The sequence below is a fragment of the Tamandua tetradactyla genome, chromosome 8 (assembly GCF_023851605.1).
Source record: "Tamandua tetradactyla isolate mTamTet1 chromosome 8, mTamTet1.pri, whole genome shotgun sequence".
Classification (NCBI taxonomy): domain Eukaryota; kingdom Metazoa; phylum Chordata; class Mammalia; order Pilosa; family Myrmecophagidae; genus Tamandua; species Tamandua tetradactyla.
Genome location: NC_135334.1, coordinates 122373487 through 122396978, shown reverse-complemented (window position 1 = coordinate 122396978; position 23492 = coordinate 122373487). Strand labels below are relative to the sequence as shown.

Genomic DNA, 23492 nt, shown 5'->3' with positions numbered 1-23492 from the left:
TCCCGAGCCCACACGCACGGGCCCTTCTGGTACCCTTCCTCCCGGGCGGCCCGAAGTCCCCGCAGGCTGGACGACCCCCGCCGGCGGCCTTCCCGCGCTTCTCCTCTGCCTCTCCGCGGCCGGCCGCGCCCACTCCCTCCCGCACCGCTAACCCGCCTGGGCCTACGCCGGCTTCTCCCTCGGGTGAGGCAGGGTGTCTTCTAGGCTATCAAAAGAAAAGGGGCGTGAGGGACGATGGGAAACGAGCCCCTTCCTGGTGCGAGAGCCACAGGGCCCCAGGTGAGGCAGAGACCTGCCCAGCGCCGTTCGGGGAGGAAACGGCGGCCGTCGGGCGGCCCGTCAGGACCGTCTGCTGGGTATCGTGAACAAAACCCGGCACTTGGTTGGTTCTAGGCCTTTTCCTCTGCCCCCAGCCCCCAGTGGCCCAGCCTGCGCGCGGGCTTCGGCTGCCCCCTCCCCACCCCACCTGCCCATCCCGCGCGAGCGCCGGCGGTGACAGCGACAGGCGGACGCCACGAGCAGACGCCACCCGCTCAAACGCCTGGCGCCCACAGGCCCGCCCCCTACCTGTGTCCCGTGAGGGGCACTTGCTGCTCATTGGACTAGCAGAAGTGATTGACAGATGAGTAGGTCAATGAATGATGAGTATTGGAAGTGTGGCCATTTCCAATCAGTTCTCTTCTCACGAGATCCCGGAGTAACGGTTTTTGGCGAGTGGGCTCAGACGTTATTACACTCCCTGTCTGTTCTCTGCTCAGTAGAGGGTGGAAAGCGTTTTGTTTTCCCCTAAAGGAGGGACATGTTTGGGGACCTAAACGTACAAATGAAGGCTCGAGGGAAATATGGGACTCTTGTAGAATCGGTCATTTGATAAAGAGGGACTTGAAAAAGAAATGAGTGGGCCGAAGTGTGGAATGGGGCTGCAGGTCCGCGGGCTTTGGTGACGAGCCCTCAGAGGTCGGGGTTGAAGCGGTTGATTGCCGGTTTTGTAGACCGTGTGAGATGCTCTCTGGATAGGTTCTGGGGACTGGGCGAAATGATGGGTTTACTGCTGGGGACTTAGGGACCAGGCTCTCAGGCAGGCAGGGCAGTGTGGCGGGTGTTCTTGCCCGTGGAAATGGTCTCTGCAAAGGCCTCCAAGTAGCAGCTGGCTTGGGTGGCAAAAGGGGAGACCTGGACTAAGACGACTTTCCTTGAGAGTAGGTGGGGCTGGTTGGAGGGTGGAGCAGGGGTGGCCCATCTTCGGAGGGCACTGCTACGGAAGGTGTGGCCTCCGGAAGAATGGCAGTGGATCACTACCTAACTTTTTAGAAGATGGAGTCAGAGATGAAGAAAGATGAGAAAAGGAGCTAAGAGATGGACATTGTGACAAAAGAAAGCATTATAATAGGGACTTAGGGCTGGAGTTCCAGACAAGTTGAGCAAATATATGCTTGGCACATATTTGTCACTCAGTAATTGCTGGCTATTAGTATTACTATGCATAAGGAGGACTACCTAGAAATAGTAGTTTAAGTGGGATAGGAAGTGGAGAAAAGACAGCCAGAAAGATTGGCCATTCCAGCTTCCTTCTATGTCTCTCTCTGCGATTATGAGAATTACAGAAGCCACCCCTTCATAGTGGGATGAGAGGAGAAAATTGAACTCAAGAGAGTTAGGATGGTGGCATGTGTTGGAGATGGTAGCCCAAAGGATGGGAGCTGGAAATGAGAAGAGGCCGTCGTTTCCAAATCTATTTTAAATGGGGTCTGTGAAAAGTAAAGTGAGAAAGGGAGGTGCAGGTGAGAAGGGAAATGTTATGTGGTGTGGTCAGGGTTTAAGTGTCATCTTATGCATAGCAGTTGTCATGGTTGCTGGAGTGGGATTGTGGGGAGACACCCTTGGAAAAGGGAATGGTGATAAAATTCAAGGCTCCATTGGGAATTCCCATTGATCATTGTCACAAGTGTCAACTTCCTAAGGGACCACTGGTCTCTGATGGCTGAGAAAGGAAGGAGTTTCCCCAAGAGGCCTGAGACAAGGAACCCAATTTCTATTTTACAGGGAGATTGCATGTCAACTGAAGCTCTTGAAGATTCTGGAAAGTGCATAGTACAGTTCATAATAGCGCTGAACAGGGAAAACAAAACTTCCATGTCATACTTCATTTCCCTTGCCCTTTCCTGCCCTCACTAGTCTTTGTGTTCCCCTTTATCAAATCATGAACCAGTGTCATTTGCTGGGGGGTTGCAGAGTGGGCAGCTCCGTGGTAGATAAGGGAAGGTGATCTTGAAGGAAGAGTGAAGAATGCCTTTGGTTACCCAAATTAGACCTAATATAGATCTGGAGGGATAAGGAGCCAATAGGCTATCTTTCAGCAATGACTGAATTGCAAAGTCACCTCTACTAGCCTACCCAAGCTGGAAGGGCTCTGGTCATGGTATTTGGTGGGATAAAAGAGTGGAGATAAAGTAGACCAGAGACAGATAGGAGGCGTTACAGAGAAGAAGATGAAAAGAAGATGGAGACCAAGGACAAAAGGAATTGAGGCCATATGGAGAGCTAAGAGAGACTGAGCCCTAGAATGAGCTAGTTAACTTCGTAGCCAAGTCTTCAAAGCTTTTTCAATTTCCATTTCCGCTGAATATGGTTCTACAAATTTACAAAGGAAATTTATGGAGTTCTCAGAGCCTTCCAAGGTTCTGGAAAGCATTGCAATTGCTAACTTATATGCATTTTGCCTAAACCATTCAGAATCTTGCTTGCTGACACACCATTCCTCAGCTTACTGATGAACATGGGGTTTGGGTCTGGATGGGGCAAATGAGATAGATAGTGGAGTATTTGTGAGAGTTCACCACTAGGATGTCAGCTTCTGGAGCTGCTTTCATTTTTCACCTCCGTGGAGGAAGGGCTAGACTAGCAATTGAATTGGAGTGAAATAATGAGCCATTTAGGAATGGCCACATTTACCATATTGGGAAATGGCAAGACGGTGGTATCACAAAAGGGCTGATGACCCTGGAGTGGAAGGGGGAATCTGATGGAGCCCTGTAATGGTGGTGGTGGTGTGGTAGGATAGGGTTAGACTGGCCCTCAAAGAAGGCTAACTTCTGATGATCTTGGATGGTTTGCCCGCAGCCAGCAATGAGAAATGCTTCTGATAAACTCAACAGGAGCCAGGCAGGATGCTGGGAGGGTGGTAGGGTGTGGCTGAGGAGGACAGTGCTGCTAAACCGGGCCCTGAAGCTAACCCCTGTTGCTACTGTGGTCCTCTCTGCTATCCCCAGAGGGAAACCAGTTAGGCCAGAGAGGGTCACTAGGAGAGCCAAAGGAGAAGAGAAGACAAACTGAAGTGAGAGAGAAAAACAAAATGTAATAGAGAATACAGAGAGAGATGGGATCCTGTCAAGTTGATTCTTCTTTAAGCCTTCTAAAGATGTTTCTTTCTGCTCCTACGTCCCCTGAGATATTTCTAATAAAACACCAAGGATGTTTAGAATGTGCCTACAGTTTTCTGGGGCTTCAGACAATGGCCTTCATCCCCTATAGTACCTCTGCTAAGCCCACTTAATTGATGGAAAGTATTTAGAAGATGGAAACTGGTTTTTCAGCATGTGAGGGTGATGACTTTCCTTTGTGGTGTCCTTGTCTTGGTGACACCAAGATGTGAGAAGTGTCAAGGAGGAATGGGGGTGTTTGGTGGGCCAGGAGCTAATCGTCCCTCTGATTCTCATGTGCTTTACCCCAGGTTCTTCTCTCTTGCCAGTGGGAAGTGGTGTTGGAGACTGATGGTCAGGGGGAGGTTGGGGTGGCTGAGTGTGGAGGCAGGCGGGCAGAGGACTTATTCTGAAGGGAGAAACACAGCCTGTGGTGGGAGGGCAGGTTGTCACACGCATCACCTCCCTCCTTATGCTCTGCTGAGGCCATGTTATGCAGCTGGCCTAACACCTTCTCAGCTTCCTGGGCCTACCATCTGTCATGTGTCTTACCATAAAGTGAGGAGTGGGGAGCAAAGAGCACAGGCGAGAGCAGGAGAGGAATAGGGACAGACTGAACCAAGGTGATGTTAAACAGAAATGAAAAGACAGATAAAAACTGAAACTGTAACATTCTTCTATGTCTCTTCTGCTTCTTTTCATTGTAAGTGTCTATGCTTATTCTCAAGGGATATTAACTTCTTCAGTCAAGGATTTAGAGCCCTCTGATCCAACCGTAGTGCTTGCCGACCTAAACTTGCTAAGCTGGCGTTGGCTGCCTCTATTTGCTAAAAAGGTGTTCCTCAGCTTGTGCAAAGTTGAAGTAGTCCAGGGGCACTGGTTTGCATTGATTTCCAGGTGATGAAGATCACCCTTGGGGGACAGTCCATGTCAGCCTCTCCCTTTCCCTCCCACGTGGGCAAATGCAGGGCAAGGAGGATGGGGGAGGAAATAAAGGGGGACAGGAAGGAGTTGCAAGTCCATATTCCCTAAATTTGCAGAAGTCGTCTGATTGGGAAGGTTAGAAGAGTATTGAGGGAGACGGACAGGAGTAGATAGGAGAGGTGATGAAAATCAAATGGGAGTGACTTGAGGTAGGACTGAGGGACTGCCTTGTTGGTGCCCTGCTCCTTGGGGAGTTACAAGTTATGAAATCATTATCTGCATCGGCTGCAAGGAATAGGATGGGGCTCCTGGTCCTCTGTCTGATTCCTCCCGAATGCTCCTGTTCATGGCTCATTGGAACTCAAGGCTTTTAGAATTCGGGAGTGATGTTTTGGGCAAATTGATTTTTCCTACTTGAGGAAGGAGGAACACCATCTAATGCAAGACTCAAAGGGGATAGAAACTCCCCATCCTGGGGAGGTGTCTTCTTACTGCCGCCATTCCCTGTCCCCACCTCTCCTTTCTTCCTCCAGAGCCCCCAGTGTGAGAAGCAACGTTGAACAGGCGGGAGGGAGGAGGCAGAGCTCTGTGTCACAAGGTTGGCTGCTGACATCAGAGCTGCCATGAGGGTAGGCATATCCCTTTCCACCACAGCAGCCATGAAAAGACTGGAACTTTTCGAAAGGAACTTTTACAGGGAAGCAAAAGGTTAAAAGTATCAAATTAGAAAATGTGAAAGATAGGAGCCAGGAGAGCTTTTGACTGGTCAGCTGCTGTGATTCTAAGCTTTGCTATTATCTGTTTGACTTTATTGGGTTCTACACTGGCTTTGGCTTCGCCTTGGGAAAACTGATTTTTCCAAGACACAGGCGTTGTCTTCTCTGCTTGAGTGTCTCTTTTGCCCTCCTTGGCTGGGACTGAACTTTCTCAGTCTGCCTATTAGGCTCATCTCTATATGTTTCACCTCCTGTCCACCTCTCTGGGTGACCTCTCTGTTTTGGGGTCCTGTGCTCTTGCCTAGACCTCTTCTCTTGGTCTATGAGTTGGGGCTCAACTCCCTCTTATCCTTTAGTTCTAACTTGGATAGGGATCATTTTGGGGGTGGGTAGGGAGTTGGGCTTTACCTATTAACAGGCAGAGCACAGACATCAGGTCATTAGCAAAGAAAAGAAAATGCTGTCCAAGGCTCAGGTTTCCATCTCTGCTCCCTTTTCTGAGAGCCTCCCCATTCCTTTCCCATGGATGATTCTGTAGTCTGGTCTGCACAGTTTTATGAAACACTGAAAGCACAAAAGTACCTTGAATTTTTCTCCAAAGGAAAAGCAGAGTTACTTCCTAATAGATAAGCTGACTTTGGAGCCTAATAACACAAACCTCAAATGAAATATAAGCAATGCTCATATTGAATCTAAATGTGTACTTCACATTAATGTTTTATGAAAAGAAAATAATGAATTTATGCAAATGCTGAGGTAGTAGACAGGTGGGAGGAGAAGGGTGGACAGGGTAGGGGCTGTCTTTAGCAAGCTCTGGAGTCCAGTGGTCCTTTTGAGTGAGTTTCCTTGGATTTGATAAGTTTATAGATAAATGGCCTTGGCCCCAGGTGTCCTTCCAGAACAATAGGTAAGGGATCTGGGGAGCAGAGCCCAAGTTCTGAGGGACTCTAGGGTGGCTGAAGATACTCTGTGGCTGAGGTGACTGATGAGCGTCAGTCAGTCTGAAGGAGGCACCAGTGGAAGCCTAAGGACTGACCTCAGTTGGCTTGGTGGGTCTGGGAGAATATATTTCACAGGAAACTTCCTGGGAGGTGAAAGGATTAGGCTGGAGGATGGCCTGCCTCTTGCCCTAAAGCAGCTTGTGCCCCACCAGAAGGCCACGGGTTGGTCTCATCCTCATGGCAATGTGGGACCACTGTAGAGCAACCTCTAGGCCAAAACGGTTCCTTGTCAGATCACCAGTCTTGATGGAGTAGGAGTTGTCATAGTGGTTTGGGCTAACTTACTAAAGGAATACATCATGTTCCTAGATACAAGATACCTTTTTAGGAAGGATAAGTGAAGAAGGGGACTTATGTCTCTGACTTTTACTGTGGCGTGCTTGAGAGAGTGGACACTATCTGCTTCTCATCCTCTCACTTGCCCCAGAGTTTCCAACTCTTTCCTCCCATTCCCTGGTTCTTTCCTGATTACTGGGGGAGATGAGGTCAAGTGACCAACAATGGTAGGTAATGAGGAAAAAGACAGCTTCACGTCCAGAGTGAGAAATGAAACCACTGAGAATCTAGCAGGTCAGTCGACTAGAAAATAGCAGGCTGGAGTGTGGGAGGGAGGGCTGGGGCGAGATGGCCCTCAGCAGGCTGGAGTCTGAGGTGCCTATGCCTGCCGCTGCAGTAGATCCAGTGGACCTCTTGAGTCTGTCAGGAAAGCATTGGGAGAGTCAGGGAACTATGGCCCACCAGCACAGGCCTTCTGGTGGGGGGAGGGCTCTGAGGGAGGGGCCGGTCTTCCCATGACTGGTAAGCAGGGAAACATCTGGCAAGTAGAACAATGCAATGGTAGGAAGTACCAGGGACCATCTCTTCTCTGGACCTCCTGGGGGGTCTTGTGTGGGCACCTGGAGGCCAGGGGCTTGGTGAAGCTCTGCTGAACCCCCTCCCACTTCTACTTCCTGGGCTTTCCCGGCTCTCTTGGGAGAGGGGAAAGTCAGCTGGGAGAGAGAGAGCTGTTAACAGTGAGATAAGAGGAGAGAGAGAGGCATGAAGGAGGTTAAAGAGGGAGAGACAGTCTAGGAAGAGGTGACAACCAAGCCTTTTAAGTTGCTATTGTGCTTCATCAAAAAACAGTTCAGCTAACTCACAGAGAATGTTTACAGCATCTTTCGAGCGCTGCAAGCCTTAGGAAAAACTGTTTATTTACACTGTGCATTTTAGATAGATTCTCTCAGCTTGGAGAAGATATTCACTTTCGCAGAAGCAGGCCTGACCTTGGTCAAGAGTAATTATTCCTCCTAGTTTCTGGTCGGCTCCCAGAATGTGGAAGGGGCAGGGGAGTCCCAGGAGGTATAGCTCCTCCTAGCTGCCTTCTTTTTCTCTCTTCTTGGATGTAATATAACAAAGATAACATGTGCATTTTTCTGGGTGACCCAGAAATGTGGCTGGTGAAAGAAGAGGGCTGGGGCTGGGAGTTGAGAGATGAGAAAGAAGGAAGAAACAGTTACACCCTCAGTCTGCCCTCATCAGACTTTAGTAGTATAGAGGGACGAAAGGGTAAGGAGAAGGAATGGGTGGTGAGAAGGGGCATGGGGACTGAGTTATGTCCTGCCCACTATGCTTAAAGCCCATTCTTTATGTGCGGTCTCTCCACTCTACCTTGATCCTGATGGAAACAGCCAAGTGCAACGTCTGGGGAAATGGGTGACTGAGTTGCATAGGAGGGGCTGAGCAGTGCTCAGGTGTGGCGTGGTCCCCTTCTCAGTCCTAGCTCCTTCTCCCATTTCTAGCTCTTTCCTGATTTCTTTGCCCTCCAAGCTCTGCTTTGACCTCCTTAGGCTTCTCTTTACATTCTTTGTAGTAGAAGAATTGTGCAGTTTAGCAAAAGGTTAAAGTGTGTTTGTATGGATTTTCAGATTTCACTTGAATTTGTACCTAACAGTTATATTGGTGAAAAAGAGGGCAGCCAAGTGGAAGAGTGGTGAGTGCTTTCCTTCAGCAGGTCAGGAAACTCATCTAATCTGAGTTTACCAGAACATGGATGGCCTTGGGGTAGTTGGTGGGGTTATGGATGAGGAGGACATTATGGTAGATTGGGTGATGTGGATGGGGCTGGGTCATTCCTGCACAGATGGTAAATGGGCCTACTCTTGGGACAGAGTGATTGATGGAAGCTGCCCTCTCTCCTCTTGCCCATACTTCTCATTGCTTCCCAAGTTTGAGTTCCATCCTGAGGAGGAAAAAAGAATTAGATAAGCCAAAGGAAAGATACAGGAAGAGAGAAAAACCAATAGCTACTGAAAGCCAGGGACCCAGGAAAAATACACGCTCTCTGAGTTGCCAGACCTCCCAAGACCTCCCTCTGCACCAGCCTCTGCTTATTCCAACTTCTATCTACCATGTCTTCAGGACATTTTAAAGGTGTAAAGAAGAAAAAAAGAACCATAACTATATGAAGCCACCTTTGCTAAACTTTCCAAACTTGAGAGAGGCATCTTCTTGGTACAAATCTACTGCTCATCTTGTTAATTACCCATGGGTGTGGGGTTTGTATGGGAGAAGAGGGATAGAAATAGCCAAATACAAGACAGCTTCTTGTTTCCTTGAACTCATGGAATGCAGGGAATTGGTCTCTTTTCATCTCTATATCCCCAATGTCTAGCACATTGTAAGAGCTCGATAAGTAGATTTTCATTGAATTCTAGCAGTCATTTGTTGAATTTCCACGAGAGTAAATGCACAAGAATAGCTTTTTAAAAAAATTTATCTATTAATTAAAAAAATCAACAAATGAAATAAAAATTAACATAGATAATCAGTAATTCACAGTATCATCACTTAGTTGCATATTCATCATTACAAGAATAGCTTTTGTGGTGGAACCAGGGACCATGCAAGACAGAGTAGAGCATGTGGTGGTCTGAAGTTGGAAATTCAAAGGGGAGAAGCAGAAAATATCCCAGATATAACCATTTGAGGAGTGGAGATAGGGTGGGTGTGGGAAAGGGAGAGGAGAGAAGGAGACCAGGGAGGGGAGAAGTGAAGGGCACAGTGATGGTGACCTGGCTACAAGGGTTGTGTCACATCTGACCTGTACATGCTTCTTCCTCTGAAATTCTAAAGTCTTTCCTTTCGGTGGTAGTTCTGGCAAGGTAAGATCTCTACCCCGCTTACTAGAGAATGCACGGCATAGTCAGAGACTAACATTTCTTAGCACTTAGGGGTCAATGGGAGAGGATGACTCTCCAGGTGGTGTGGGAGTTGGGGATCAAAGCTCTAAGAAGAGTTACTACTTAAATGATAGATAACTTGCACTCATGGACAACAGATGAGAGTTTCCATCTGTTGAAATCTCTTCAGATTGAACTGTGCTCAGAGATGATTTGTTACATGGTATAGACGTCAGTAAGAGCCCTCCCAAACTCAGCAGGGACCCGACAGGCTCAATGTTACTCCACAGCAATCTGTCACCTGGGAAATGCAGCCCGTTGTGCTGGGGCAGAATAGTCGTGACTGCAGAAAAGGGATTTGGTCTCTAGACCTGGCTCTGACTGATGGAGAGAGAGCCAGCTAGGAGTTTAGAAGAGGGCCTCAAGTCTTAAAAATGTATATGTTGGAAGGCATCTCAAAGGTCTTCTCTCCTGTGGTTCTGAGACTTGAATTCTCAAACAGTAAAATTTCCCCTCCAAATTTTGAGGGCCTAATGTATGTTTTAAAGTAAGAATATTGAACAAAAATCTCAACATCATCCACCATCACTATCAGTTTACAAAATAAAGGACCTTTTAACTCCACAAAGGTAGGAAAGATATAATCTCAAAATAAACGCTATTCTTTTGGGATGCACTGTGAAAACTGGTTCTGGAGACCCATTGCTACAACTCAACTTCCAAGGATATAATCTCAGAACAAAACATTGTTCATTTTATGGGGCAGGCTGGCCAGCACTGGTGCTGGGAATCTAATCTATGCTACTGATTTGCCTTTGCTTTGACTGCAGCGCAGGCTAACTTGAATGGCTTGTACTGGAGACCAAATAGACCCGTGGTGGCTGGGCAGGCGACAGAGATGTCAGCAGCAGGCAGTGCTGTGCTAGCCACACTGGACTTGCTAGTCCCAATTTCCTGAGTATGCCAGATAGTTTCATTGCCGCAGGGTCATCTCTTAGGCTTTTTCATCCACAGGCAATATACCTTCTTCTCGTTCACATTTTCTAAGTGGCAAAATCCGCTCACCCTTCAAAACCTAGCTCAAGAGCCATGCCCTCTGAAATCTTCCCTGAGGACCCTCCCCACTGCCATTTCAGAGAGGAATTTTTGATTGCTTACGCCTCTGTATTTCAGTTGCACTTTGTATTCTAGCTGTTTTTTTTTAAATTCAAATGCTCTATTAGCAATGTGAACAGTGTGCCAATGATGACTTCCCTATTCGATTGGGAGCTCTTTGGGGGACAAGACTCATTTATTTTTTGTATCTGCAGCACTGATTCATAGGAGGTGACTTAAAGTCCAACTTGGCAGGAGCTGATGGCAGGGAGTTTTGTTAGTTGCTTTAAAATTGACAGCCAGGCCTGGTTTCAGGACTCTTGACAGCAGGCAATAGGCAGTGATCCAGGCTGGCAGATGTTGATGCCTTAGGAGTTTGACAGTCTAAATCGTGGAGGTAGGTCTTAGAGACCTACCTAAAGAGACTAGGGTTCAGAGGTAAGACTCCAGTTTAAGAAGTAGTGGACGGAATGAAAAGCAAGATACTAGCTTGCTCTTGAGGATGACCAAGCAATGAAGCAAAACAATGGCTTCATCTACTGAAACCAAGGTTTGAGGAAATGATCTCTTCATCAGGAATAATGCTGGGGGCTGAGGTGCTAGCACTCAAGTTCCTGGGTCAGGGCAGAACCATCAGCAAGGTGGACTGTTCTAGCTGCACCGTTGGGTTCTTACTATTGCATTCAAGAGCATGACCTCCTGGTTTCTCGGTGACAGGTCAGGGACTGATGTGATTCCTGGCAGGGAGCAGGTCAATCTCCACTTAAACATTTTATGTGATGGAGAGCTCTCAACTTCATGATATAGTTCATTTCACTGTAGGATAGTTGTGATTATTTTAGAAAGATATTTCTGTGGAATTGAAATCTAGGCCCTTGGTTCTAGTTTAGCCTTCAGTACTCTATAAGGGCCCAAATCTCTCATTCACGTAAATATATGAGGAAAGCAAGCAAATGTCCCCTGTAGTTACTGGAGACCTTGACTCCTTTAATCATTCCTCCCCCAGCTCCCTACCCCTACCCCCCACCATTCTTCACAGAATATGGTTTTTGAGTCCTTTCCCTATTCTGCTCCACCTTCTTTTAACTTCATTCTCAGATCATTAATGTCCCTCTTAAGTATAGTACTTCAGTGGTACTCAGCTGGACACAGGTGTAGAGTGAGGTCATTACCTGGGTATTAGAGCTGTATTAATGTAGCCCGAGGAGTTTGCAGATAAAACAGCCCCGAGCTCTGTTGATTTTTCCATTTTTCTTGAAATTTGAACTGCTGCTAAGCCAGTATTTCCATTTTATACTCAGTGCAATTGATTTCTCTTAAATGCAGGATTTACCAACTCTCCTTTGTAAATTTCATCTTTTTAGATTATTGCTCTATCTGTTGAGATAGTACTGAGTCTTAATCCTGTCATGCGGTATCATCCATACCTCTTTATTTTGTGATATTAGCAAACACTGAGGGACACTACTTTTATGTTTTCATTTAAAAAAATGTTGAATGGGATGGAGCCAAGCAGAGCATACCTGTGGTTAATTACAGAGGGATGACTACAACTGCTTAATAGCAGAGGGACGAGTTTACCTGGTCATCTATCATCTGGTCCACACTTCTTTGTCTGGTGGACATAGATATGATGAGACACTTGGTCAAATTCTTTATTGATCAAGGTATATAAGATGTCTATTGTTTTCCCCTCTTCTTAATCTTAGTCAATTTATTTAAGTAGGAATGTTGATTAGTACAGTATAACTGGTTATCGGTGAATCTATGATGGGATAACTTTATCCTGATACTTATCCTAGCCTAGAGGGGTATAACGCCAAGCTGTATATATGATGCAAATGTCCTTTAGGTAGTACAGTATTTCCTTCCTCCTTCCTGATTCTGTGTATACCAAGCAGTGTTCTTCCTGGCCTCTTCAGTGTGCAGCCTTGCAGAAGGGCGTGCCCTGTACTGATAACTTGGTTTGGCGAATTGCTCGTTGTGAAGGAATTAAGTGGCAGTTGAGCTTTAAGATCCGTTTCTTATGAACTTGGTGTGTGTGAATCTATTCACTGGAGCCTGATCAAGGAAATGATAAAATCAGGTTTTCAAAATACATGTCCTGCAAATTCTGGGATGCAGTGACCACACCCAAGGATGGCTATCCAGAAAAGTTCAGCCCAAAGCAGCTAACCAGAATTTAGAAGAAAGATAAATCACTTGTTGATTGTGTAGGGATCAGGGAAAGCTACATGGAGGGAGTGAGAAAAGAGAAAACTGTTGGGGTCTTTTATTACTTAATTCTTTTTCCCTCCTAGATTCCAGGAAAGAATATAAAGGGGGAAGTCTTCCCCTTCCAATCTCCCCTCTCTCACCCACATCAAGTCCTGGCACAGTTTGCTAGCTTGCTTTACCATGAGGCAGATGGTGCATGAAAGCCATGAGGCTTTTAATACAGGATGTGACAGTTTTGTTAAATCCAGCCAAGGTGTTTTCTATTCATGATATCTCCAGCTAGTTGTTTAAGTTAGTCAGTAGTAGCTTATGTCAGTGAATTGACTTTTGAAATTCAACCGCCGTCATTCTTGCTGCTTCCTATTCCTGCATGGAGTAGGGCATGGAGTAAGGTTCTCTGTTTCATCAGTCACAAGTCAACCCTGGTTAGGACCTGAGGCTTTTCTTCCATTTTATGCTCAGGAAGGAAAGGGGATGAGATCTTTTCTTTTCCCTTTAGCTTTTGCCACTTTCCTAGCATCTTGCTAGAGAACAGGGCTCGGTCCCTATTTGCTTGAGGAAACCTTAGACCTTGCCCCCTGAGGGATCTCTTTCCTCATTTCCCAGCTTCTCACAGGCATCCTCCTCCTCTAACGCTAACACGATCAACAGAATGGATTTAAATTTCACCAAAAATGAGAGTCCATTTTAGGTTGCTTCAGCTTTCTGCCATGACAGTGTCCCCAAAGCAAGGATTTTTAAAAACCTGAGGTTCCCAGGTTGAAATTGGAAAAGAAGAAATACAAAAAGTCACAATGCAAATGTGATATCTTTGAAAATTATCCTGGTACAAGTATGTTCTTAATGCAACTGTTTGTCCCTGTGCCCTCCTACTTTTCTCCTCTGCTTTCTGTTCCTTGGTATGCACTTTCTCAGCCCAACTACTCTTCCACAGTTCTTGATTTATTACTTCTTTGACTTTGGTGAACATATCAAACATGGCTACAACAGGAAAAATGCACCTTATCAGCATTCTACCTCCTTTGCTTGTTGTTGGTCAAATGACTCCCTCAGTTCTACCTTGGTGAGATGCTACTTTTAGATTCAGAGAACCTCAGAGAGCTCTGCCCTAAAGGTGTACAAAATCTATTGTAGGCTTTTAATGTAAGTCTGTGTGCCAGAGGCAGAGCTAGTGTGCAAGTTGGGTTGTTCTTTTAGAGCTTTAGAATTCGCTGTGTTGTGGTGACTGCTGTAGCTTCTGCATTTGCTCAGTGAGTATGGAAGCAGGAGAGGAGGATAAAGGGGATCACTGAAGGTCATGGTCTCTAAAATGTGTTAGGAATACGTCCACAACTCATTGCTCAAACTCCATCCCACTCAGTTATTATTACTAGGAAAATTCAGTAATCACTGCCTCAGTTCAATTCCACTGAACCACAAGATAGTTACTGCTCTTTTGAGGGATGACAGAAAACACGGGGGACCTGCTCTGTGATTCCCCTCTCTCTCTACTCCCAAAGTTCAGATGGTTTTGCTGGGGACACTAAATGCCACTGGGCAGCTGATCGTTCCTCTCTTGTGAGCCTTACTTGCCCCACTCCAAGCCTCTTAGAAGTTGAATGGGTACAAGTTAAATAACCTGTAGGTTGTGCCACAACCTGTGTTTAAAAATCTCTTTTTGCATATAAAACAGAAGGATTCCAACAATTGTCTTGCAGCTTTTAACTCCTTTTCCGATTGATTTGTGTTCTACTTTTCTTCACCTAGTGTCGCTGTAATTGAATCAGAATCCATACTGCCAAGAATTTTAACTTTCCCATTCCCTGTGTCTCACCTATCAGTCCTTGTGGGGAAGGGCCATGAAGTCACCACCATGCTCCCAGTCCCTGACCCATGGCCTTTAGTGTCATTCGTGTGGAGAATTGGATGTTCACTAAACACGTGCTGAATCCCCCTTCTTCTCGGCTTGGTTGACACTACTCTCTTCTGGCTTTCCTTCTACCGCAGGAGCCACCTCTGATTGGTGGCCTTTGCTGGGCTAGGCTAGGTCCTGGTGCATTTTTTCATTTCTATACTCCTCCATATCAGCCAGATTCACATATGCTAACGACTTCCCAAATTTATATCTCCAGCCTCAGACCTTCTCTTGAGGTCCAAGTTGAACTTTTAACTGCATGTGTGTCCAACAGGCATTTAATATGTATCATGTCTAAAACCACCCTTGATTTCCTTTCCCTGCCACACCCCTGAATTGTCCCTATTGCAGTCTTCCCCATATTAGTAGATGGGACCTACATTTTTCCAGAGCCCACACATCGGGATCACCCTTGATTTGTCTGCTTTCCTGCCTCCACATCCAATTATGTATCAAGTCCTGTTAGCACTTCCTCCAAAATACAATCTCAGTTTTGTCTGCTGCTTCTTAGCTCTATGCGCTCATCCTTAGGCAAGGGCACCGTTTTTGCTAGCCGGGATGATCATGGTAACCTCCTGTTTTCATCCTTGTTGCCTTGGTCTATACCCCACACAATAGCTGAGTGGTCTTTAAAAAATACCAGTCCAATTCTGACTAGGCCCTTGCTTAAAACCTTCCTCTGGTTGTCCTTTGTGCTTGGAATAAAGTCCAAACCCTTTGCTATGGCCTGAAAGATGTATTGTTAACTCATTCCAGCCTTGGCTTTACCATTTGCCTGCACACATTCTCTCTCCACCCCATCTAACCTTCAGACACTCCAAATGTGTGCTCTTTCCTCAGGATCTTTGCCTAGCTGTTTCTTCTGTCTGGAATGTTCTTTCCTCTGATCTTTGGGCTGGATCTTTCTCCACCTTGAGGTCATAATTCAAAGCTTGCTTATTCTGAGAGACTTTCCCTGAGTCCTCTGCCAAATACAACCTCTGCAGTGGCAGACTCTGCCACAGGCCTGTGAGTGGCCTCCAGAGCACACATCCCTATCTGAGATTATCTTATTTATTTTCTTGACTGCTGTCTCTCCTCTCCACTGATCTGTGGGCTCCGTGAGAGCAGGGGCGTTGCCTTTCCTGTGGTCTAGCGTATCCCCAGGACCTGACACATAGTGAGTGCTCAATCAAGAAGTTATTGAATGCATTTGGTTTTTTGTCCAGCCTTGAGTAGCGAATGTTGAATGCATTGGCAATGCATGTGCAAATGATGCCCTTGTAGAGTCTCCTTGTCTTTTCCTCTTCAACTCATAATGATTTTCTCAGTAACAAAGTTTCAGTCAAAGTGACCATCATCTCTACATCTTGGGTAGAACTGACCCGCACTCGTTAAATGAGAAGGCTAGTTATGAATTGACCCACCGTTATGAACTGAAAACGCTAAGCTGTTTAATAGTCTCCTTGGGGTTTCCATCTTGCTATGATTATGATGGCCTTCATGCTTTTCACCCCCCATCATGTCATAATCGCCTGGGATGCAGGGAAGCAAGCACCCTTAGAGTCTATTTTTGCTCTGCTTTAATAGGAGGTGGAAAACATATTGGAAAATGTTCAATGCCATTAGCTTTGCTAGAAACATCATAGAGCTTAAAATGTCCTCGTAGCACAAAATGAACAACCCTGGTGAGGACTGTGTGCTTAGTGGGTCTTCAGGGAGGTTCCAACTTCATTCCTTCAGCAGAGCTTACTCCTGTCTATCTCACTTCAAATAAAAATCCTTTGAGATCGCCTTAGAGAACCTAAATTTCTGCATCAGTTGTGGTAACTTCTTCACTCACTTTACCATGTGTGTCCTGATGTGTACGCTGGCCTCTGACCAGCAGCTCCTGCACTCAGACATGCTTGCATATCTGACCTAAACCACCATTAGAAACTTTGTGTAAATTTTGTTCTATGTGTTCTGCATGAGAAAGAAAGGAGAGTAAGCATTTATTAAGTGCCTTCTGAGTGTTAAACAATGCTTTCATAGAATGTTCTCTTGCACAAGAGATCTAGAACTTTTAATAAAATAATTCTAAAGGAATCTTTTTATCCCATGCATCTGATGGCAGTGTTGGTAGCAAGCAGCTGTCAGAGAAGTAGAAAGATGCTGCCTGCAAATCACATTGCCCTAGTTCTAATGAAATAGATGTAATTAGATTCTTAAGAAAAGGAGTGGGTAAGTGGGTGGGCTGGATGTTTTACTCCGTGACAAAGCCTTTTTACCCAAAATCTGATTCTAGTCCCAGAGGGGTAAGGGATTCTAGAGGACAAGCACTCATGCAGTAGAAACTGAGGGGATAGGAGCCAGCCTTGGAAATCCCAACCTCGAGATGTTATTTCTTCAATACATATTTACTGGGTACCCACCATGAGGCAGGCACTCTCCAGCTGCTGGGGGCTCCTGGGCACAAGACACAGAGGCCCTTGTCCTCGTGGGATGCACTTTCAGGAAAGAGTGCTTCATAGCGGAGGGGCTCAGCCTTGAATGGGGGAAATCGGGGAAAGATGTAAGGCTGCTCCTTTAAGACTGAGTCCTGAGAGGGCAGCTCAGGTTCCTCCAGGTTAGAGTTAGGTCCTGCCCTCAAGGAGCTTACAGTCTGGGAGAAAGGAAGGACAGCAAGTGACAAGTGTACTGCAAGGCAAAAGTAATGAGATTCTGATGATGCTCAGTAATTCTGGGGAAGAGGAGGCTTTTCAGATTTGTGGTGGAGAACCCAGGAGGATTTCTTTTTCTGCCAGTGAAGCTCAGTCTTGAACTAGGGATAATATTTGGGGGTATGGAGAGGCCTCCATAATACAGGCAAGGATTGGGACAGGAGAGAGGTGAACTAGCTGACAAACCTCCACAGCTAGAGGGGAGATATGCAGACTGCTCTAGACTGGTGTCACTCTTTTCCGCTTTGAGAGAAGAACCAATGTAAGAGCTCTGAAAACAAGTTTAAAGCCAAATTAAGGCCTTGCCTGTGATTGACTTGAACAGCCTCAGCAGGAGGAACTAAATAGTTGGTGGTTGAGAGAAGAGAGAAGAGCTGTGGCTGAGAGATACAGAGCTGGAGGAAGGAGGGGTCTGGAGGCTTCGTGAGGTCAAGGGCCCCGCAATGGCACAAGGTTTTGGCTCCAAACTACTATTTAGAGTTAGCTAATGAAAGTTGAGGATTCTTAAGCAAGTACTGAATTTAGTAACCTAGGCATTTTATTCTTTAAAAACATGCACTAAGGTAATATTTAAAAATGAGTTGTGTGACATTACTTTTGCATTTAAGTAGTTTAATAAGAATGTCTTTTATGTTTTAACAAACATGGTTAAAAGAGAAGGGCTGAAGTAGAGGGAACCAGGATCTCGAACAATAGGGGAGAAACCATCACCACGCTCAGATCATGTAGTCGTGGAAATTTTCCATCCCTAGGGATCAGGGTGTCAGAATACCAGAATCATTGTAGTTATTGCTTTGTTTAAAAGTTAATGGAGCAAATTTTCAATAGTGCTCATTATCCTCATCTGTGAAATGATGAAAAACAATAGTTCCCTCCCTGGTCTTGGAGGAGAGATAATGTCTATGAAGATATTAGCACAGTGCCCGGCCTAAAGCAGGAGCTTTTTTCTGTGTTCCTTTATATACACAATCTGGAATACATCTACCCTTCCACTATGACACCTATTGGTTTTGCCTTTTGCCAGCTGCCTCTGTTTTCCTGGGAAATCACTAAAACTATAGCCAATCTCTTCCCTTCCTCCACTTCCTTTCACCACAGAGTTTTGCCTTGCGGCCGCTTCTGGGGACACCTCACTGGGGTGGAAGGCCCCAGAACGCAGGGGCAGCTCTTAGGGTTTTCAGGAATGACCTCTTCTTACCTTTCCAGACCTGGAAAGCCATGACTGTGATGCTTTCAGCTTTAAAAACGTCCAAGCCTGAGTTTACTGAGCATTTAATCCTGGGCTGGAAAGGAGTCAGTGGGCTTATAGCACTTGCCTGTGGAGACACCGCCTGGCCAAAGCTACTGGCTTTTTGGGCCTGGGCATCAGCTCCCGTTCACCTTTCTTCTCCCCACCTCTTCCAACCTGCCATCCCCACCACCAGGCATAGGGACCCCACAGATTTCTTTTGCTTGCTGGTTATAGAGCCTTATTAGCATTCAAGTAGATACATAAATATTCTTGCTCAATTTCATGCTTAGTGAGCTTGTAGAGGGCCCACTGGCTGCCTGTTGTAAGGTGGATTGTGAATTTCTCATTAATAGCTACTCTGTGCTGCCTCCTCACTTTAGGGTCGAGGCAGTAGCCAGAGGGTGGGGGTGAGGTAGTTATTATTAATATTATTCATAGGAACAACTGCCATTTACCAGGAACTTTATATACATTACTTCACAATCCTTACAAGTTGGCATAAACCTGTAAAATAGGTATCTTCTTCCCATTTTACACTTGAGGAAAGAAAGGCTCAGAGAAGCTGTGTAACTAAGAAAGTGACAGAGCTAGGACAGGCCTAACTGTCTGTCTCCAGAGCTCATGGGCTTTGAAATCCTACTGCTTATTTGCCAACTGTGTAAAGGTGTGGTGCGGTGTGGAGTAGCTTTGTGTGCATGTAAACTTGCCGGCACCTAAGCAGGCGGTTTTGGAACTCCACTTCCCCCACTGCACTGTGCCCTAAGGGACAGCCGGTACCCTCTCCATTAGCAGAATGGACACTCCCTGCAAGGTTAGAGGGGCGCTGCAAGGCCTTGCTTGGGGCCGAGCATGCTTGCTATTTCTTTCCTCCCTCCCAGTTTCCTCTGTCAACAGCCAAAGCACGTTTTTTACCACCAGTTTCTCATGATGACCCTGTAAGGTAAGCAGGGCTGAGATGAGGATCTTAAGTGTATGGATGAGGAATGTAAGGTTCAGTGGACCTAAGTGAGCTACCTCGGTGTACCCAGCAGCATTTTGGGGATAGTGGCCGTTTCTGGTTGCCATGCCAAGTCATGCATTCTCTGAGGAGAGCTGACTCGCTTAGGGCTTTCGGTGGGGGACCACCTCTCTATAGCAATGGGGACTTTTTAATCAACTGGCTCTGCTGGTCCTGGGGCCAGGGGTCCTGAGGATGGGATTTGGGGACATTCTTAATTTCCCCTCCTGCTTTCCTTACTTTGGTCACCCCCTCTATGGGTTTCTTTTGGGTCTATGTGCATTTCTGATTTCAGTCTGACTCTTTGTCACTGGAAGATGGTCTTTCTCTCCATTGCCTTATGGATAGAGTTCAGGTAATGGAATTCACTTGTAAGAGAAAATTGTAGAGTAGGAGAGCAAACCGAGATGCAGGGATGCTGGGGTTCGTTGTATAGCTCGGCTTAGGCCTGGAGCAGAAGTGACTGTGGGATCTGTTGAAGGACTTATTTCCTTTGTAGCTAGAGGTATAGGCAGGAGGGGTATGTGGCAGGGGCAGGGGAGGGGGGGAGGTGGCTCTCAGGGACAGGTTGTCCTGGTTGGAGGGACGGGGTGGGTCTGCGAAAAAAGACTTCCATGAGCCTGGAGGTGGGTGAGGAGGAAAGGGGAGCCTGGGCCCGAATGGGCTGAACTCTAAGGACTGCGCAGACGCATCCAGAATGGAGGGATCTAAAAGGAAACAAAGCATGTTGAAAGGCTAATAAATCAGCATTTTGGCACATGTTAGCTACTTTTCTTTTTATTGGGGCATAACCATAGTCAATTCAAAAAGGTTTATATACTTTTCTGCCAGACTAGCGTTTGTGCCACGGTTACTTCTTATAGCTCGGTTAAGGCAGACCTGACCAGAGGAAGGCATCATGGGATCTGACCTTGGAGTCAGTCGGATCTAGGTTTGAATGCTGAATGCCCACTCTGTGACATGGATGGAGTCATTTCACTTCTCTGAGCCTATTTCTTTGTTTGAAAAATGGGGATAACTTTTCTTGCAGAGTTAGAGCTGGGTATCTGTGATACAGTCTTAGATGCTCGGTAATGGAGCTACAGGATAGCTAAACTGCACTTAATTTAGGCCTGGCCTGAGCTGCTGGCCTGTGAGAAAGACCAGTCTGGGAGCGGGCCACACCTGTGACCTCAAGGCCTGGTGCTGCTGCCTCCCTGCTGGACGCCCTGAGTTGGGAATTCCGCTGGGTCTTGGTGTCAGGCCTTACGCCCGTCTAAAGGGGATGGATGAGCAATGAGGAGGATTTCGCCGTCCCTAATCCCAAATACCTGAGGATGTTATGATATCCTTCCAAGCTAGGAGGAGGCTCTTTGGATACAAAGAGGCTGGTCAGGGAGGGCAGACTTGACCCATTCTGGCTTCTAAGGCATTAAGAGTCCCCAGCAGCAGCTTTTCAAGATATGATGCTTACAGGTTTCAGAAATATCTCCTGGGTCAACCCCTTCAGCCTTAGGCTCTGCTGCTAACCTCTAGATTTCTCAGGACACTTCCTAGTTTCCAGGACACTGTGTCTTCATCTGAGTCTAGCTTGTCTGAAGCTGGCCTGCTGGGTCATGCTCCGTCTTTAATCTTTGTAATTAGGATTAGAGAATTTGAGATGGAATATGACCCCAGAGTGCAATTTGGTGTCTGTTGGGGTAGCGACTTTCCTGTTTGTACTTTCTTTCCTGAGATGAAGTAGAAGGGGATTAGGATTCTGGGCTGGGGACATTTGGGGGGCTCTTTTTTAATGAATTAGATGGGCCTTTCTTCAGATTCTTTCCTAAATCCTTTCTTCCTCAGGGGTCATCAGGGATCTCTACTTGGCTCTCAGTGCCTTGGTCTCAGCTGTCCCTGGGCATATTGCAATAGCTTCCTTGGTGGCTTTTCTATCTCTAGTCTCCATCTGCTGCAGTCCATTCTCCACATTGTTGCAAGAATTTCTTTATGCAAGCAGCCACCTAATTATCAAATATCTATCAGGTGCATACTGGGGCTGGGCCTCTGCTGTCCTGGGGCTCACAGTCGGACTAACGGCCCTCATTTCTGACTCCACTTTTCTTCTTGCCCTCAACATAAATATCCCCAACTATTGCTCCCCCTAGTCTGAATCCTGGCAATTCCCCTCAACCTTCCAGGGGTCGGAGGGTATAGCAGGAGAAACCAGTGCGATTCCTGGCTGCCACTGCCGGCCTGGGTCTCTTGGCATCGTCCCCCGCCCCCACTTGCTCTTGGACTTGTCTTCATCTCTCCTGGTGCCCAGACATCCACTTCTGGGACTGACCTCTTGGGGTCAGCCTGGAACTGATGCTCTCCTCTCGGGGCCTTACCCTGCAGCTGTTTTCTTGGACTTCGAGACTTGTGGAATGATGTCTACAGCTTTTCCTGCTGCGGCTCTGGCCTCCCACCTCACCTCCCTGCCCAGCCTTCTCACACTCGGTGCCCCTTCGTGCACTGTTTGCTCTTTGGTCATTTCTCTTGTGTCTCAGAGCTTCTGCCTGGAATGTCTTTTCTCCTGCTGCTGGTCCTTCCAGGCTCAACTCAAATGCTCCCTCCTCTGGAAGCCTTCCTGCATTCTCCCAGCAGAGTTAGGCAGCCCTTCTCCTGAGATGACGCGGCAGCTTCTGCTTACTCCCATCACAACCCTTGACTATATGCTTTCAACTAGGTTATAAGCTCCCTGAGAACAGGAACTATAGCTTTCTTATCTTTGTCTTTGCAATGCCTAATTAGGGGTCTGGAACATAGGCACTTAATGCACACTTATGGAAAGAAGGAATTTTTACCTGAGCTCTTCCTCTCTTCCAACTCAGACCTAAGACTGGGAAACTGGAGGATAGGGTAAGAGATGTGGGAGGTTCGGTGGGGGAGCAGAGCGTAAAATGAAAATAAATAGATAATTTCTCCTAATAATGCCTGATTTCCTGATTTGATATTCTGCATTAATTATAATTACTTGCTAGGAGATTAGGGCATTAATCACCAAGTGTGGCACATCTGCAGAGTTGTGATGCAATGCCCGGCTGCCCGGCAGCTAGCTGGTGAAAATCCCTTGTGTATGCACCTTGGGGTGCCATAATTCCTGAGCACTGACTTCTGCCTCCTTGAGGTCCCGGTAGGTGCATTGTTTGCTGGATCACAGGGTCTCTGCACATGTGCTCAGAGGGGAGAGTGCTGCAGGATGCCTTAGGCCAGGGGTGAGTTTAGAGAGGAAAGAGAGGTGTTTGCACCTCTCAAGGGGGTGTGTGAATTCAGGTCAAAACAAGAAATCGTGATCTTGTCAGTAATCTTGTCACAGTTCTGTTCTGTGAGAGCTCAAAGGTTGGTGAGAAAAGCATTCTGTCCTCAAAGAGCTTGCAATCTCCTGGGGGAACTGACTTGGCCCTGTTCTGAATAAGCAGGATAAATCCAGTTATAAAGCCTACAGGTTCTTGTTCTGACTTACTGCTCACAGGTGGTGTGACTTTAGCACGCCCTTCTTTGGGCTTCAGTTTCCTCGTTAATTAACACAAGGGTGGAGGAGAGGTGCAGAAGAGCTAGATTACAAAACACACAACCAAAAAAAAAAAAAAATAATAATAATCCCCGTGCAGGTGAAACCCTCTGTCTGGAATTCCTTTCCTGCCCCATCTTGGCCTGTTAAAGTACTGCCCATTCTTGAAAGTCAGTCTCAGTGCCTCGGCCTCTGTGAACTTTTGGTGGCCCTTCCTCAAGGCTGCAGATGCTCCTCTTTCTGAGTTGGTCCTGGCAGCAGCAGGTGTCCCCTCTTTCTCTCAGGGCTGCCTCATACCCCGCCCTGTGCCATGGTCATTTGTCTGCCTCCCTTACGTGGCGAGGCCTCTCTAAGGGATGCTGTCCCCCCACCCCTGTGACTACACACCCCACTGCCTCACTTCCCTCGGGGGTCTGTGACTGGCACCTTTCCAGGAGCCTTCCCCCGGCATGCTATGGCAGGCCGCCATCCCTCTCCCCAGGCCCTGCTTTATTTGTCTATAGCGCTTATCACTGCTTGCCTGGCATTTTGTATATTTGCCTATTCTTTGTCCCTTGTCTGCACTTAGAATGTAACTCTATGAGAGCAGGTACCATGTTTTGTTCCCTGTTATTTTCCTATGGCATGGCACATGGGGGCACT

The 23492-nt window shown here is 46.7% G+C and overlaps 1 protein-coding gene across 3 annotated transcripts in view; it reads left to right on the top strand.

Annotated features, from left to right (window-relative positions):
- The first annotated feature begins 664 nt into the window (after window positions 1–664).
- The window catches only part of CHST1 (carbohydrate sulfotransferase 1), a 72211-nt gene continuing 49383 nt past the window's right edge, over window positions 665–23492 (top strand). For all 3 annotated transcript variants that reach the window (XM_077114497.1, XM_077114498.1, XM_077114496.1), the window contains exon 1: window positions 665–23492. This exon is cut by the window's right edge. The gene's annotated coding sequence lies outside the window, so the exon portion shown is untranslated.